The sequence below is a fragment of the Ciona robusta genome, unplaced genomic scaffold (assembly GCF_009617815.1).
Source record: "Ciona robusta unplaced genomic scaffold, ASM961781v2 AP042737.1".
Taxonomy (NCBI): Eukaryota; Metazoa; Chordata; class Ascidiacea; order Phlebobranchia; family Cionidae; genus Ciona; species Ciona robusta.
In genome coordinates this window covers 160,660-178,085 of record NW_028323116.1, presented here as the reverse complement: position 1 = coordinate 178,085, position 17,426 = coordinate 160,660, and the positions used below count along the sequence as shown (strand labels likewise).

The 17,426-nt window shown below is 39.5% G+C and overlaps 2 long non-coding RNA genes and 1 pseudogene across 4 annotated transcripts; 2 read left to right on the top strand and 1 right to left on the bottom strand.

Annotated features, from left to right (window-relative positions):
* The first annotated feature begins 319 nt into the window (after positions 1–319).
* LOC149724246 (uncharacterized) lies at positions 320–6,233 on the top strand. Of its 3 annotated transcripts, XR_016386747.1 has the most exons (4): positions 320–3,028; positions 3,099–3,563; positions 3,616–3,911; positions 3,995–6,233. It is a non-coding gene; the product is annotated as an uncharacterized LOC149724246 (long non-coding RNA). The 3 variants fall into 3 exon arrangements; XR_016386746.1 differs by having other exon boundaries at positions 2,763–3,563; XR_016386748.1 differs by having other exon boundaries at positions 2,764–3,563; positions 3,619–3,911.
* Positions 6,234–9,211: 2,978 nt separating this feature from the next.
* On the top strand, positions 9,212–9,945 carry LOC149724245 (uncharacterized). The gene is made up of 2 exons (XR_016386749.1): positions 9,212–9,353; positions 9,443–9,945. It is a non-coding gene; the product is annotated as an uncharacterized LOC149724245 (long non-coding RNA).
* Positions 9,946–10,803: 858 nt separating this feature from the next.
* On the bottom strand, positions 10,804–13,504 carry LOC149724244 (uncharacterized; annotated as a pseudogene).
* Between the last annotated feature and the right edge of the window lie 3,922 nt (positions 13,505–17,426).

Genomic DNA, 17,426 nt, shown 5'->3' with positions numbered 1-17,426 from the left:
TAAAATCAAGGAATTTCCAAGTTCTGTGTGTTTCATGCAGAAAGTGGTTTCACAAAAATTGCCTTTCAGGCAAAGTTGCATTTGATGGGACATACTTTTCATGTACAAACAATCGTCCATAAAACATGATCCAATTTTAAATTGATTTCGTACAACTGCTTCGTTTATATACCATTCTTTTTGATATACTTAGTAAATAAATAGCATTTACAACTGTAATTTTTTCTTTATGCCATGAAATAATGGTCTAGTGTAAGATCAAAAATCTTCAATTCCGTGGCCTACTAAAGATATATTTAGTAGGCAGAAAGATATATTTAGTAGGCAGTAGGCCATGATTCCGACACCAAACCTGGTAGTATATGAACGTAAAAATAGACGCATGGACAAACAGACGAGAAAATGCTGATTCCGACGATTTTTCCGACTCCGACAATTCATTAAATTAGTTTCGTGACTTTTCCGACGATTCATTGAATTGGTGCCAATTCCGACAATTCCGAATTCCTTAAATTAGTGCTACCCGTTTTCTTGGAATGCAGCGAATGATGCAGTTATAAATTTGCAAAAGTGTTGAACCAAAAATATTTTTTGAAAGATTCTGTCATAGTACTTGAAAGTACTGAATAAACTTGATCAAAATCACTCTTTGACGTACAATCAATGAGACGAAGTCATCTTTTAGCACGTTATCGTCCTCCTTCTCTCCGTCTTGCTTTTTAATCTATCTTTCGACGTCTTTCAAGATGTACCAAATTAGTATCAAAATATTTTTTGAAAGATTCTGTCATAGTACTTGAAAGTACTGAATAAACTTGATCAAAATCACTCTTTTACGTACAATCAATGAGACGAAGTCATCTTTTAGCACGTTATCGTCCTCCTTCTCTCCGTCTTGCTTTTTAATCTATCTTTCGACGTCTTTCAAGATGTAATTCGTACAGAATACGTTTACAAGACGTGGAAAATGTGTTTGAGGCATTTGGTCATTCCCTTTTCTCTATCTGTAACTATCGGGATATCTTTGGCTTTCGTTATTCCGATTAAGGACAAGCTGTCGCGTTGGAATTCTCGATGGTATTTGAGAAATTTCATTTCATGGAGCATAAATGCTATTGGAAATATCGGATCATCCTGCAATTTTGTATTTCGTGCTACAAGAACAGACACGTTAAAGTCCCCCAAGCAAAATGTAGTGTCACATAAAACCACCTGCTTCAATTCCGAATTTGCCATTGAAAGTTTTACTAATTTATTCATTTCTGCAAGATGAACTACTAAATCTGGATAAAAAGTAAACTGCCGTACATATGTCCCGCTTTGGTGAGCCGATTCTATCGAGCTAAAGTATCGTCGTTATTGAAATCATTTCGAGACTGCCAATTTTTGCCTTTAAAAGAGTAAGCGCTTCCGCCACACGGTTTAAGTGTCGGGACATTTGAGACTTCCACAACAAAGGCAAAAGGTTGGTTTCCCAAATTTTGAAGCATCACTGCCATCATTTATAAATGTAGCCGTTATATATATGTAATAAATTCTAAAAAAAAATATGTATGAAACAGGCGATAAACCCAATAAAAGCACCGTAAATTCGCTGCTAAGTCTTTACAGACTTGCAAAAAAAATATATAAAATAATGTATACGATCGTTGCGTTATTGTAATATTTTATATATGCACGTTCTTTGTCGTCAATCTTATTTTCTGCTTAAATACGTCGTCCTATTAAGGCTACGCAGCTTCGATTTAATTTTTTTGCATTCTGTATAGGAACGTGGTGGGAAGACGAGAGGAAAACTAGTGGAGGGACGGAAGAAAACTATTTTTTTACCCCAAATAAGCGGGGGACGATAGGGAAATGGTTGAGGAATAGAGTAAAACTATTTTGTGTGATAAACCGTGCGTCACTATGAACTTAGATGAATCTACTGACAACCTTAAAATTCGATAGCAGCGACGAAAGTTATTAGACAGTTTTAAAAAACGGATATAAAGTAATGACTATTGTCTGTACATTATTTCGCTATTGTGACGTAAAACACCTACGTCATTTTGAATTTTTTGACCGAGCTTTATGCTTAATAACTGTGTGACTCACAAACCTTTCAGTGTATAGAATACGTTTAAATTACAAATTTCTTAATAAAATCAAGCCTTTTGTAACTTGGGAGTTTTAAACTGTTCATTTAACGACGTTGAGGTTTGAGATAAAATAGATTTAAGAAAGTGCTGTACTGTTTGCACCGTCATATCTTCCTGAAGCAGTCCGTTTATTAATTAAGCATCGCCGGGATTGGTTTCGGAATAAGCACCTTACTATTTCGCATTTTTTAATATTTAAAACAGTAATCGCGCGTTTTATCAAGTCGTGGTAATACTGTGAAATAATTCTGTAACAATATTTTCCTGATTATCATTAAATGGGGGTCCGTAAAACGAAAATTAAAAAAAGTTCTCGTATGTTCCCCCACCCTACTATATATAGTAATATAGTGACAATATCTTATTCATGTCATACAATTATATGATAGAACTTGCCTGGTCTTTAAATCTTCTAATCGTTTAACATCATGCATATGCTCGCCTAATAAACTTTCTACTAATTCAGCACTGGCGTTTCAAAATATAAACTATAAATAAGAATTGCGAAAATAAGAACTCAATAAACAAACATATTTTTTCTGATCTTACTAACGAAAGAGCAGTATGGTGGCCCATCGTTATCACATAAAAAATCAACTTTTTATTAAATTTTTTTTTTCGTTTTGGAATGTGCCACTGGACCATTCTTCTAATCAAATGGTATGTGATACATTGCACCCTTTTACAGATTTTCTTTTTTTGACATAAAATAATATTCTTAAATTTAGAGTATTGATTAACATCTGGAACATCACTCCGACGACCAAGTTGACGCATTTTTCCAAAATAGGCTTCAAGTGGATTAAAATGTAGGTGTCGCTGGGGCTTACAGAAAAGATAAACTCTATCAGCTCCACCATTGCTCGGGTTGACATCACTAATTCATCGTAAGTTTGTTGGCTTAAAAACTGTTTTCCTTTTGCTGTAGCAGTGTCACCAGTTATGCTCTCTTTCCAGTTTTGGAGCTCGTTTAAGAAGTCCACTTTCAGCCAACTCAGTCGTGGATCTCGCAAATCCTTGTTATATCCACCGTTCAAGCGAGTGTTCATCAGATCAAACCATCGGTTCATCAGACGAGCAAACCAAGCACTGCGCTTCATTCTGTCATCACCTCTACTTTCCATCAAGCTCGCAACTGTATTTGACAGCAGCCTAGCAGCATAAGAAACTCGCATTTTGAGGAAATTTTTTTGCGAAAAGTGACCATCATGCAACTTGCAGCACCGAAGTTGATCTGTTTCGAACAACTGTGGAACCCGGCAGAAATGTTCCCAAAGTATAAAATGGTCACTATATTTTAAAAGTCTAGCACCATTTGGACGACTTGATTTTACATTATTACAATTTTTACATTATTACAATTTTGTTTTGCGGTTTTAAGCAAGTGAGGAGGATCAGATATTAAGAAAATTGAAAGCTCCGGTTGGTAGATATTTGTACATTTGTTCGGAATATCTAAATCCAGGTTGTTTAGCAGAGAAAACAATTTCCTGTTACAAGCTGCACCATCTGCAACAAGTGCTATTATTGTAAAATCACAATCGGCAATTGCTGAAACTTCTTCCCAAAACATGCTGGCCAATTTATATGCTTTGGTGTTGTGGGTGGAGAAAAAAAGCCAATGGTCTGGAGAACTGACTCGTGATGGATCTAACATATAGCTGAAGCACATGGGATGCAGCTATCGTTTCCTTTTTTCTTTCAGCCCCAAGATCAACGAATCCAACTATGGAGTCGGTGGTGGCATCCTACATAATATTTTCCTAAACTGTAAGTAATGTACGAAATCATGACAATATATAAAATTAGAAGTAATAATAAACATATTTACTTACCCCCTTCATTTCATCTAGAGACATTACAAGAAGTCGTTGATGAGACTGCAGTTTTACAGCCTCCAACTTCAACTCCTGCAACACATGCTGTTGGATACCAGGTGATGTGCTGTAAAGATTCCTAAAATAGTATTTTTTACCATTTAGAACTGTTCCAAATGAAAAGTAGCATGAGTATTCGAACATAATCATTTAATGTTCTGGAACTGGGTAGGCGAAGCAAACCAGACTCCCGCAGCTCCTCGTAACAACTTTTACTTTTAGAATCTAAACACATGAATAACCGAATGTCTGTAAACCGTATATACATAATCCTTTTATATTAGTAGCTATACATACTTAATAATCTCTGGGTGGTAACGTTCACCTTTTGTTTTGCTACCATTAAGTTTGATCTGTTCTTCCCAAAACAGTTTATAAAAGTCATTAACTTCCTGCTTGTCACAGGCTAAAGTTAAAAAAGCTGGTTAAAGGGTGAAAGGTTGTTTATTTTGCTGAAACTGTACCTTGGGCCATTAAATTTTTGAAATCATTTGCTAAATCTGCCTCTACGACAACCAAACGTTCTTCAGTTTCAAAGTTTTTTTAATTTTTGTTTCCAATTCAGTGATTCTGTCAAGTAATTGCATTTTAATTCAGCACTGTTTTTAGAAAGAAATATCAATAGTCAATACCGAACATCTTTTTGTTCCAATGAGCATTTGATTCTTTCCTTTATTGTGTGGCCACATTGAATCCTTTAAGGGGTATTCTTTTTACCTTCTCCTTGTAAATCTTTCTTCGGTTTGTATTTCTATTTACTTTTTTCTTAACACACCCACATTCTCTGCATTGTTGTCCATCTTTCATAAATATCTGACACTTTTCTGCCCTGATTAGAATGTGTTAAAGATTTAATATTTTTTTAAATTTAAAATGTAATGCATGATTAGGCCTACATGTACAGATACTGTCTTATTGCTCACCTATGCGTTATTATGTTCACTTCTGGAATTAATCTAACTTCCAGAAAGGTTACTGGCCTTGGTCATGTAATGACACACCCCGGATTTAGGTCACCCAGCAGTACACTACAAGTTCTGTACTGAAACACAGATTTCAGGGCTTCAGCAAGAGGTTGATGTTAAACATCTAACTGTATACAATCTGGAGCACCCCAACCATAAAGGAAGCCAAAACCCTGAAATCCTTGAAGATTTTCAAATGAAGTTTTGGTTGGTCATGACCATCTTCAAAAAATTAATTAATAGTCTCGCTATTTTTATTTATATTTTTCAGCCAAGTGGAAGAGGTGTTTGAGCCAGTGAATTGAAAGTTTCAAAGTGTGGGGTGGTGGTGATGATGATCTTGGTTAGTGGGAGTGGACTTGCAGCCACTAAAGCTACCGCGTTTCGGTGGGAGATTCAATGTTGGTTGTCGAGACCTTGTTTATTTAAACTAAACTTAGGCTTTATTTAACATAACGTAACTACGACCTTAAACAAATAGAATATTAGATATAGATTAAAATAACAACGGAAATGATATCACTAAACTCAGTAAGCTAATTCAAACAGTAACACTGCAACTGAAAGACGGGAGTTAAAACAAATGGTGAAACGTGGCGACAAAAGAAGGAACACCCGAAAGTAATTATTAGCGGCGCGCGCCGCACACAGTGTTGCCGTTTGTGGAATGCTTCACATTCTTCCCCACAAAATTTTGTTTTAACAAATTACAATACAATACAAATTACAGGATTAATACGCGGTTTAAAACCCGTAGCGCTGGGGTTCTTTTCTTTGCCGTGTCGATCGACGTAATGGCACCTCGTACGTCGTTTCGTTGCTGGGTTCGATGATTTCAGATCTTTCACTGTCACCGGTTTGTTCATTGGCGGTCCCTTCCTGAGTTTCGAATCGTTCACTCGTTACATGTTCATTTCTGTCCGGATCCGTTGGCTCAATGCTGGGGTACGGGGCGAGGTCAGAAGTTGAAACAGTCGTTTCCCGTCCATCCGGATGTCTTATGTTCGCGTATGTAGGGTTCGCGTATGTACGACATACTTCATGACTTCGTGTATATTTAATTTAAATCTCGCATTCTCGATTTTGAGTACTATATATAGGCATAAAACTGAAACGCTAATTTAAGCGCTTGTAAATTTCCAAACAAAATCCGTTCTGAACTTTTTGTAAACAACATTCTTAAAATAATCGCAATGCAGTGAACGTTATTTATTCACAATTACGTGTATGAAAATATAATGAGAAACATTCTCGTTTGTTTACGCTAGTTTATGGCTTGTATCAATTCAAGCCACGATTTAGCTGACAATGCATTCAAGTTGCTTAATTAAAGTCAGAGTTGGTAGGCCATGCATATACGCAACTGTGACAATTTTCATTCTGTACTGTTGTGTTTTCATGCAAATAAAGTTTTGTATGTAAATATTATTCAAATACAATTACTTTGTTAAAAAAAAAAAAAAAAAAAAAAAAAAAAAAAAAAAAAAAATGTTCGTGTGGAGTTTCATTGGTGGCTAGGCACACCAAAGACCAAATGGCATGAAGCGCCTGGGGTAAGACTTCCTCCCACTGTTCCTCGGCCATAAGTTTCCCGTGCAGAAGTAGTTTAACAGTTCTCCAAATGGTTTGATTGACGCGTTCGCATTGAGAATTACCTTGAGGGTGATATGGTGTAGATTTGCTGGTTGCAATCCCACGCTCCGTCAGAAAAACTTTCACTTCATGGCTGATGAACGACAATCCACGATCCGAATGTACGTAAGCTGGAAAGCCAAATAAACAAAATAAATTCGTGAGACACTGTATGACAACCGCGGAAGTCATTCTTTTACAAGGAAATACAAACGGGAAGCGGCTATACTCATCGACGATGATAAGTAAATAGCTATTGCGACCTTTGACAGGTCCTTTAAAATCCATGCTCAATCTCTCCCATGGTCTCATTGCTTTAATCAGATTCCGAGAAGCTGGTTTGTAGAACCTTGGCTTAACTTCTGCGCACGTTTTACATTGCCGACAAATAATCTTAGCTTCTTCACTAGAGAAGGGAAGATTACGAGTTTTAATAAAGTGGTACAATCTTGAAAAACCTGGATGCCCTAGATTATTGTGCAGCGTTTGGAGTTCCTTCAAATCACGATTAAGAGCATTCACTCGGAACAGCGCATCTGGGACGAAGTTATCACGTCCCGGTCTATGAACTATGTCATAGGCGAACTGACTCAGCTCTAATCGCCACATTAGAATTTTGGAGTTTTTTATTTTACCCCGGTTTCTTTGGTCGAACATAAACGAAATAGACCTCTGGTCCGTAACCAACGTAAAAGATTTACCTTTAAGAAAATGTGACCATTTCCGAACCGCTTCTACCACCGCCGTCGCCTCTTTCTCGATCGCGGGATAGTTCCGTTCACACGTGTTTAGAGTTCGAGACATGTACGCCACTGGGCGCCCGGATTGGGAAAGAACTGCAGCAATTGCGTAATCCGATGCGTCCGTTTCGACTTGTAGGGGCTCTTCACTTCTAATGGCTCCTAAGCTTGCAGCCGCCAGCTCTGTTTTTAAGGTTTCAAAACAAACAAGTGCATCTTTTGTTAGTGGAAACTTCTTTATACAAAGTAAAGGTTGTATTTTGTGTGAGAACCTCGAGATCCATTTCGCATAATAAGCAAACATACCTTGAATACGTTTCAACTCTCGGGGTGTATCTGGTGGCGGTAGATTTAGGAGAGGGCGTAGGCGTTCCGGATCAGGACGTGCATCACCGTAAGAGATCCGGTAGCCGAGAAAGTCAATACTGGTCATTCGAAGTTTGGACTTCTCTTCATTGATGGTTAGATTATGCCTTTTCGCAGCCACTAACAATTTCTTTAAATTTCTATCATGCTCCTCCAATGTCTCTCCTGTAACAGTTATGTCATCCAAATACGCATATACCTTATTTAAATGATTGTCTTGTATGAATCGATTTATTATTCGTTGAAACGCAGATACTCCATTTGTGACCCCAAAAGGTAGGCGTTTGTACTGATATAACTGACCTTCTGCTTCAAAGGCGGTGAAGGGTCGATCTGAGTCTTTCAACGGGATTTGGTGATACGCAGATCTCAGATCCAAGGAGGAGTAAACCTTATCTTGAGCCACCTTGTTAACTATGGACTCGATTGATGGCAAGGGATAGGCGTCTAGCTCTGTAAATACATTCACCGTTTGTGAATAATCAATTACCATCCTTGGTTTCTTTGATCCCTCGCGAGCCACCAGAACCTGTGCTCTCCATGGTGAATTGGATGGTTCAATAATTTCCTCTTCAAGCAACCGTTTCACCTCATGGCTGATGAATCCTAGATCCTCCTTACTATATCGACGTGATCGGGTTACCAGCGGTTTCCAGTTTGGCCGCATGTGCCTAAAGAGGTCAGGAGGGTCTACTTTTGCAGCCAAAAGACCTAACACTGCTTTTTGGAGAGGAGGGATCGTCAGAGGACGTCGCGGGCCATTCATTTTAAAAATAACTTCAGAATGCCGACACATAAAATTGTTACCCAAGATAATATCCGCGCACAAACCGTCTAGTACCTGGAATGGAACGTTTGTGTAATCACGTCCCAACAAAGAGATTGAAGCCGATGCCCTTCCTTGAGTTGTAGCTGATAGTCCATTTGTGGCCATGCCGATAACCGCAGACGACTTTTCTACACGTAAATTGAGTCGGTGAGCTACTTTTTTGTTCAAGAAATTATCGGAGGCACCGGAATCGAGGAGAACTTTAATGGATTGACCTTTCACAATCGCATCTACCACGGCGGGACCAAGGCAATCTGGCGCCCCAGCTACTACTGAAGGAGTTTGCATTACAGCAAGATATGGCTGATCCTCATCTTGCTTATCCATAGCCATCATCCTAACTCGGTTCCCATATCGTGCACTTCGGCATGCTCTAGAGAAATGTCCGCGTCTTCCACATTTAAAACAGTCTTCATTTCTGGCGGGACAATTGGTCCGACTATGCGCAAAACCACCGCAAAAGATACATTTACCTCGGACCTGCTGTCGACATACAGTTTCTTCGTATTGGTGCTGTGGGGCAGATCGTTTTGGTTCGTGTTGGTGCTGTGGGGCAGATGCAGCAAAAGACGGCGTGGGTGCGGCGTTTCGTCCCATAGATGTGGAATACTTCTGCGCACGGTCCAGACTATCCGCAAGTTCAAACGCTTTCATCAAGTCCAAGGAATCTACCTCCAGTAAACGCTGTCGGATGACAGAAGAAGAAAGTCCGTTAATAAAGGCATCTCGAGTCAGTTCCTCCCGATACTGATTGGCTTCTACTGCAGTGAATTCGCATTGTCTTGAGAGCGACTTTAATTCTTGTATGTATTCCGGAATACTTTCTTCAGGCGATTGTTGCCTACTGAGAAGCAAATAGCGCGAATATATATTGTTTTTCTTTTTGATGTAGACACTTCGGAGGGTTCGGATAATCTCTTCATAGGATTCTGCTTCTTCAACATACGGATAGACATCGGGCGACAAACAACTTATGACTATCCGCTTCTTGTTAATCGCCGAGGAAGAACTTTGACTTTCACTTAGCGATGATATGAAATCTTCAACCGTCCGTAACCAAAACTTAAAAACTTTAGCTGCATCTACTGACGAGGGTTCCACCGACAACTCCTTTGGTCGAAGTATCTTTTGATCCATTTGTTATGTTAAATAAATTGTCGAGACCTTGTTTATTTAAACTAAACTTAGGCTTTATTTAACATAACGTAACTACGACCTTAAACAAATAGAATATTAGATATAGATTAAAATAACAACGGAAATGATATCACTAAACTCAGTAAGCTAATTCAAACAGTAACACTGCAACTGAAAGACGGGAGTTAAAACAAATGGTGAAACGTGGCGACAAAAGAAGGAACACCCGAAAGTAATTATTAGCGGCGCGCGCCGCACACAGTGTTGCCGTTTGTGGAATGCTTCACATTGGTATTGCTCCCACACCGAGCTCTTTCCGTCTACCTTCTGTAAATGATGAAATGAGTAGTTTGCAAAAATTGAAAATTAATAAAAAGACTTTCTTCCTGTTTATTACGTCAGACAGAAGAAAGTGTTTTTCGCATATTTTCACTGCGTCTCGTTTATACAGGTTGTTTAAAAATTTGTCGTTTCGAAATCGCCGAATAACTTTTTCAAGATCATCGGCCCACAACCGTTTTGCTGATTTGCATAATTTTTTTGCGGGTAAGCAAAACAACCTACAGTCAGTACAGCGGTTGCTGCAACCAGGTAGACAACATATTTTAGACACGCCAAAAAGTTGCGTTTACACCAAATCGTATCGAATTCAGGCTTCTATAGCAACGGTTTTTATTGCAATGCATTAGAGCGTGACGGGGACAAAACAAGTGCGCCAGTTTGCCATTATGACGTCAAAGTTTCCACTCATTGGTTTTAAAGAGCCTAAACACACCCCAAATGTACTTCGCTTTAATCGATAGAGTGTGTTTTTCTAATTCCAACGACACCTTACTTGTTTTAATCGGTTCTGTATAACCTAAGATATTCCAGCTTAAACACCGTGAAATTCAAAAAACCGATTTGAAAGATGCGTGGCGAAAAAAATTGAGAAGTGTACTACCCACGTGACAAACACGTCACAAAATTGTTGAAGCGTGGCCGCTCTCATTCAGAAAGGCGAGAGGCAGTGTTTTCAGCGAAAAACGAGAGAACAAAAAAAACGCAGGTTTCGCTTTTACGAATGAATCAGTCACGTGACTAGTACGTTCCTACGTCACAATCACGGAGCTCGTAGTAAAAAAAAGATAGCGCTAGAGATCACTGTTTGAGGACGAATATCTCCGCCTATACTGGACCAATTTTAATAAGCAAAGTATTTTTGGAATCAATAAAACGGTCGCTTTATGAATTTACCATAAAAAATAAAAGTGACGTGGGGTGTGTTTAGGCTCTTTAATGTCTTTGGTTGGGGCGTGTGGGTATTAACGGTATTTGGGGGTGGACGCGATATACAGAACATTTTACGGTTGCTTACATCTATCATTATTTTGAAGTAATCTAAGAAGTCTAGGCCAAGTATCGGGTGACGTACGTTTGCAACACAAAACTTCCAGCGAAATGTTCCTTAATTAGTCAAAGAAATAGCTAAATGCCGATACCCATAAGTTTTAATGTTAGTGTCGTTCAGTGCGTGAAAAAGAGATTTTTCGTTATTTAGTGGAGGAATCACGGATATCTCTGCGCCTGTGTCTACCAGAAATTGAATATTGTTGCAAGTATCGTGCACGAAAAAAAAACGAGGGTTTTGGCGTTTATGTTTTAGCACTGATACGCGCGCGCTGTCGAGTCGCTGGTCTCCGTCGCACGCGCGAATTTAGTTTTTTTGTTGCCATCCGCATGGAGGTGAGCATCGAATTGCATCGCTTCCATATCGGTCGTGATATATGCAAATCCGGGATGGCCTACGTTGACTGCTATTATAGTCGTCAGGAGCGCGCGACGAAGAATTTTAACATCGCGGTGTCGACGATCGCTGTTTTGTGACCTTGCGCTTTGGTTTTGCCGATTACTAAAACGCGGTGCGTCGCGACTATAAGATACGCGGGGTCTCGGGTATGTTTGACCTTGAGAAAACTGCGGGTTTTCATGACAATGTGCAGTCAAGTTCCGGATCGACTCGCCTCCCCAGAGCTTCGATAGGACTGAAGTCCTGTCTGCTCGTAACGTTATCCTTGTGACTATTACGTAAACTGCTGCCCTTTACTACCTCATCCGCACATTCAACCAAGTCTTCAAAATTCAAATTCATGCGGGAGTGCAGCGTAATTTCGACGTCGCGAGGGACACACTTGAGAAGTTTGTTTCGCATTAGCTTTAACAGCGAAGGGGTTTTCACGGTCGCTACCTAAAATCGATTTCATTCTATTTACAAACTAGGTTGGTGTGTCGTTTCCGATGTCTAGATTCTCGATATCGTCAAATTTCTCACTCTCCGCCCATGCGAAAGCGCGCAATAAGGCGTTTTTTAGTAAGTAATAAGCGCTTTCTGATTCGGGTGCAAGTCCATATTCTACACGCGATATTTCCGGACTACCAAGTGCGCCAATGACCGCAAGGAATTTATCTGCTTGCGCTACAACATTTTGCTGCTGAAATGACTTTTCAGCACAACCAAACCAGGGCGCTGCGGCAAAAGTCCAGAAATTAGGCAGTTTAACGCGTTTGGGGTTTTTCATTTCGTTAAGCATTGTAGGATAAAATGAAAAAGGTACCGAACTATTACCAGGGGCATTTGGGGTGCTAAACATATAGTCCGGTTTGTGTGGCGCGCTAGTTACTGGTGTACCGTCGGCGCTATTGTAAGACATAAGGTCGAACGGTGTGCTTGCGATATTGTGCAACATAGATGAAATGCCACTAATCTTTTAAAACCCCGGATGTGGTTTAGCGTTGCTTGTGTTAGATGTGAACGGTTCCGGCATGAGTGGTGATGTGGTGTTAGCGAACCTCACGAAAGGAATTAGATTACTCGAGGTATGTGTGGAGGATAGCCAGTTGTTATTCATGCCTTGCATCTGTGTGCGATAACTAGAAAAAACGTAAAGTGTTAAGATGTCGTACGGCTAGTATAGATTTTATTATAGCTGACCCACGATAGTCGGGGGCGTAAATATTTTTACAAAGGATATATATATATATATAAGAAAACAAAAAAATGGTGCTGTTAACTATAAAACAAAAAAAATACAACTGTTGGTTCAAACGGTGCTCCCTCGGCGAAGAAACTTCCGGGGCGATGGCGAAAGTCGCTCAATGAAGTGTCACGTTTGTAGTAGGCTCGATTCTCGTCCAAAGACGATCATCAATAAAGGTTCCATTTTGTAAAGATAGGTTGAACACATGGGATAAGGCAAGCAAAATGTTTTCAGGGGTGGATTTTATCAATCTACTTGGGATGCCATCCATGCCACAGCTAGATTTAGATGTTAGGTCCATGATTATATTTTTAATTTCAGTTCGGGGGTTGTTGGACAAATGAAAATGGAGTTTTGAGATTTTAAAGAAGTGGTCATTAACTTTGTTAGAAATAACGAGTGGATCAGTAGTCAGTTTACTATCTATTACAAATGCTTTTGTGTATTGAGTTTGATTTTACCAAGTATTAAGTTTATAGATTTCCAGGTGGCTTTCATGTTTAATCTGTTTGCACTAAATAGCTTTCTATAATGCTCTTTTTCCATTTATAACTGCATGATGGTATTTGTTTCTAGCTGCATTGTACTTTTTCTTATGTATTCCTTTGCAAGTACTTTTTAAATAACTTCTGCTTGGTTCTGTTAAGAAGGTAAAGATCTTTGTTAAACCATTTACTTTGGTCAAATTTGTTTACTTTATTTTCCGGAAAGCCACTGCTAAATTCTGTCATATAATGTTGCTGGAATTGGTGGTAGGCAAGATTTGGTTCTGTTTCCTGTAGAACTTCACTGATATCCATATCTGCTAACTTTCCAATGAAATTTATTATATTTTTCTGGCTAAAATTTCTTGAACTGATGTTAGACTGGCTGTTATTAATTTTGAGGTTGATTGCTTGGATTATTGGCAAATGATCTATATTGGGTCTGTTTTGCCTGCTTTGATTTGTGAGCTATTGATAGTAGTAGTCCAAATATGGTCAATGGCTGTGGCACTTTTATCTGTAATTCTGGTTGGCTTATTTATAATTGATGATTGGTAACAATAGTCAGTAATACTGCCGCTGGTGACCAGTGAAAATTTTAGTCTCAAAATGTTCCTTACGTCTCCCTGATACCCACTGTATAATTTGTTTTCGAAAAAACTTGGGCGTTCGTGTCGAAAATTAACTTTGAAAATGCGCGAAATCGTGCTGCGTCACCGTATTTTCCACACGAGCCGTCATGGATTAAACAAAGGTTAGATTATTACGTCATAGAATGCGAATTACCACGTTTGATTTTAACGTTACAGATTACGTAATTTGTTAGTTTTGGGGGGGATTTATGGGTTGGGGCTTGGGGTTTTCCCTAGCATAAAACGGTGCGAAAAACAAGATTATAACGTAGTTTAACGTTCGTAATATGTCACTACTGTGACGTAACATATCACTATTGTGACGTAATATATCGTTAACCATACGCAAGTCAGGCGAATTACGGCGACGCAGCATGTTTTTGCACATTTTCAAAGTTAGTTTTCAACACGAACGCCCAAGTTTTTTTTTAAATATACAGCGGGTATCAGGGAGACGTAAGAAACATTTTGAAACCATAATTTTCACTGGTCACCAGCGGCAGTATTACCACAATAGTCATGCATTAAATCTATGAAATCGTTAGTGTTTGTGTTGTTTTCGTTTATGAGGTAATAATTAAAGTCCCCCATGATAATACATTTGGAGTTTCTAGTTTCTAATTTATCTAGGACTGAAGATAGATAAGTACGGAATTCAAGGTTAGATTTAGGATTTCAGGTGATCTGTAAATTACGCGACAGATAAGGGAACTACTTTGCGATGAATTACTGGTGGTATTAAAAACTTATGTCCTCTAAAGTAACAAACAGTGGTTCGAATATTTTTTCTTCCATGATGGATGTACATTGTTTAATATGAAAGTTTAGATTAGACTTTATGTATAACCCAACTCCACCTCCTCTACATTTAGATCGGTTATTAGAAATGAATGAATATCCTTCTGAGTTATTGTAGTGGCCGGGTTGATTTTCCACGATCCAGTATAACCCAACTCCACCTCCTCTACATTTAGATCGGTTATTAGAAATGAATGAATATCCTTGTGAGTTATTGTAGTGGCCGGGTTGATTTTCCACGATCCAGGTTTCCGTTATTGAAACAATATCCGGTTTAAAGTTTAACGAGGCAATAAGTGCCTCCAGTTTTGCAAAATTATTTGGGTTATTAAACTTATGGTTGTGAATTTATTCTTTTTTGATAAATACGAGTGCTGTAACATAAATGTCTTGTGGGATCATTTCAAATGAATCGTCTGTTTCTTGGTTGTTTATGTTATATGTTGTAAAAACGTGAGTTTAACTGGGGATAGAAAGGTAAAGTTCTGATAAGCCAGAATCAGATAGCTAAGAAAAGCGAAGGTTTGGGATGATGGAAGAGGTTTGGCAGGACCATATATCATGGATTTTATTACGATATTTTTCTTTAAATTAGATGGTGAAATTTCCCTTGGTATATTATTTAAGGCACTTTAAGTGAAATCTGTTGCTACTGTAGCGTTTAGCTTCTTTATCCACAAAAAACAAGTCCGTTCACTTAGCGATCCAACCAACAACTCCTTTATTCCGACTAAAAAGAAGTAGCAAACGAAACGGCCCTTACGCAATAAAACAACCAATCAATCAACGAAAAACACAGGAATTTAAGACGAAAATAAACGAAAGAATGCGCCGATGGTAATCACCACGCGCGCTGTATCTCGGCATTGAAATAAAATAAAACTGGCTGTGGTTAACAAAACGGGCTAAAAATAATTGAGTAAATAGACTAACAGTAGAACGAATATATAGATCATTACACTCCCCCCCCCCCACTTAAACACGTTTGTCCCCAAACGAAAATAAAATAAAAAAAACGCACGAAAAAAAACACTTTACTAATACACATCAGTTGGGGTCGGCGACGCACTCGACCATATATTGAAACATCGTCTGTTGGCGTTACGACACTACTAGGTATCGTTTCATCAGGTGACCAATCGATGGCCTCTCCGGACCCCATCGAATATGATTGCGAATCGGATCTAGAATTGCGCTCGTTTCTTTCTGGCTCAGATGTAACGTCCACATTTTCATTTCGAGCATCCAAATTTCGTACACGAGTCCAATTCTCGGGCAAATGTTCCGCTTCGTACTTTCGAAGATTGTCGGCGTGAATTACTTTAGGTTGAGTGGTTGCATTACTCTGAATAACAAAGAGTTCGTTGTTTAATTGTTGTCGTACCAGGTAGGGACCCGTCCAACCATGACCCAGTTTTCTCCGTGCTGCAGGAGGGTAGAAGTACCAGACCCAGTCTCCGACCGTGAAAGACTCCGTGGTTCGGACTCGGCGGTCGTAATTCCGCTTCTGACGAACGGCACATTTTCTCAGAGTCCGATAGGCGTGCTCGAATGAATCTATTAGTTGTTTCTGCATCTTTTGCACGTAAGAAGTGTGGCATTGAAAATGGTGCGCTGCTGGAGGAGGCCCAAACATCAGTTTCAACGGCAGCGTAGTCTCCCTTCCCATCATCAATTTGTTGGGTGAAAACTTTGTTGATTCGTGCCGAGAACACCTGTAAGCGAAACAAAGGTAGGGTAAATGAACATCCCAGTCGTCGTGGTATTCGTTTACACATGTGGATAGCATCTGTAGAATGGTGCGATTGAATCTTTCCACCAGGCCATCGGACTGAGGTCGATACGGTTTACACCTTGTTTTACGGACGTTCAGTAGACGGCACATCTCCTGAAAAACATGGGATTCGAAATCCCTACCCTGGTCAGAATGCAAAACTTTGGGAAACCCAAATCGTAAAAAAACTGTGTAACCAGCGTTTCAGCTGTGGTAGTGGCCAATTGATTTGGCAAGGCAAAGGCTTCTGTCCATTTAGTAAAATAATCGGCCACCACTAATATATACTGATTACCATTTTTAGTTCGAGGCAGTGGACCGAGAAAGTCAATGGCCACCCGCTCCAGTGGCTTACCGGAGATATTTTGCACAAGAGGTCGATGTGGTCTTCCATGATACGGTTTACGACGAGAACACGGGATGCACCATCTACACCACTGCTTCACGTCTTCAGCTAAACCAGGCCAATAAAAATGACGATGAATCGTATGAATTGTTCTAGTGATGCCAAAATGACCCGCCGTTCTCAGTTCGTGCAAATGATGGAATATTTCCCGCCGAAGCCCTTGTGGAGCTACCAGTACTAAAATGGAAGAATCAATATTATTATTGGGTCTCCACGACCGATACAACAAGCCCTGGTGGACTTCCAACAAATCCCACTGTCGAATATACCGATGCGTGGTCTCGTGTACTGCCATTCGTAAAGTATCCGGCGCATATTGACTCATACTCTTATTTCTTATTATAAGCGAAATAGAAGGATCTTCACATTGCCAGTGACGCAGCTCTTCGAGCGTCCATTGTTTAAGCCAACTACATTCATCAGACGAATTATTTTCTTGAGGATTTCGTTCAGCTCTTGATTGTAAGACGGCAACAATAGGCGCGGTGCTCTCAACGCTCCCGCAATCTAAACAAGCCTCCCGCTTGCAGCGTTGTCTGGATAACCCGTCTGCATTGATATGCTGTGCCCCGGGTCTATGCTCAACCGTAAAGTTATAAGTGCCCAAAACCGAAAGCCAACGTGCCA